This window comes from Gavialis gangeticus, unplaced genomic scaffold, assembly GCF_001723915.1.
Source record: "Gavialis gangeticus isolate Ggan-Ray unplaced genomic scaffold, GavGan_comp1, whole genome shotgun sequence".
Taxonomy (NCBI): domain Eukaryota; kingdom Metazoa; phylum Chordata; order Crocodylia; family Gavialidae; genus Gavialis; species Gavialis gangeticus.
In genome coordinates this window covers 184,604-185,448 of record NW_017728977.1, presented here as the reverse complement: position 1 = coordinate 185,448, position 845 = coordinate 184,604, and the positions used below count along the sequence as shown (strand labels likewise).

The 845-nt window shown below is 59.2% G+C and overlaps 1 protein-coding gene across 1 annotated transcript in view; it reads left to right on the top strand.

The window, feature by feature from the left end:
* The first annotated feature begins 464 nt into the window (after window positions 1-464).
* The window catches only part of PLEKHB1 (pleckstrin homology domain containing B1), a 47,921-nt gene continuing 47,540 nt past the window's right edge, over window positions 465-845 (top strand). Inside the window, exon 1 of the mRNA XM_019508195.1 lies at window positions 465-551. The gene's annotated coding sequence lies outside the window, so the exon portion shown is untranslated. The remainder of the gene's footprint in view (window positions 552-845) is intronic.

Below are 845 nucleotides of genomic sequence, written 5' to 3'. Positions count from 1 at the left end.
CTGAGGAGCTGAAGCCCAACTAAAAATAACCTGCTGGGTCTGTGCAAGGGTCCCACCGTGGAGACATCCAGTGGCTCCTGCTGGACATGCCCAGATCAGGAGGCGTTTATATAACCCTGCTCCAGCCTGTGCTTGCCACGCAGTGCCAGCTTGCAGAAAAAACCTGAAGCAACAAACCAACGAATAGATGGGGAGGAGGGGGGGGGACCCCCTAGCCCCTAATCCAGCCACCTGCTTTTTCTTTTTTTTTTTTAATCCCTGCCCTGAGCACATCCAAGTTGCAAAATAATTGGATTTTTTTTTTTTTTTTTTTGCAATGAAGGGACTAGACTCCAGAGCGTCTCCTTTGCATGCTGGGGGATGTAGTGTGAGCAGGGCTGGCTGTGCAGGGGGGGGCATGGGGTTGCAAACTACAGCTCCCAGCGTGCTGGGCTGCACAGGGGGGAGGAGGGGGGTGGCTGAGAGCAGGCTCCTGCCTGCCTGGAGGGGTTTATTCGGCTGGTCCTGGTGTCACAGAGCCAGCGCTCCCGGCTGCTGCTGCAAACTCCCAGGTAAAGGATGCAGGTGTGCTGTGGGGTGCGGCGCATCAGCTCCCCTGCAGCCCCTGGAGGTAGGGGCAGGGTGGGAGTTGGCTTTGCTGGCAGGAGGGGGCTACATGTCCCTGCACTGGCACTGCCAGCACCAGCCTCCCACTGCTTTGCAAAAGCATGGAGGGGGGTGGTGCTGGTGATGCCAGGGCATGTGGCAGGGGCAGGTGCAGCGGCTGTTTCTGGCACCCTGCATGTGCATGTGACTGTGTCGCCGTGCCAAGAGAGCCCTGCTCCTGCACAGCCGGGGGGGGGGGG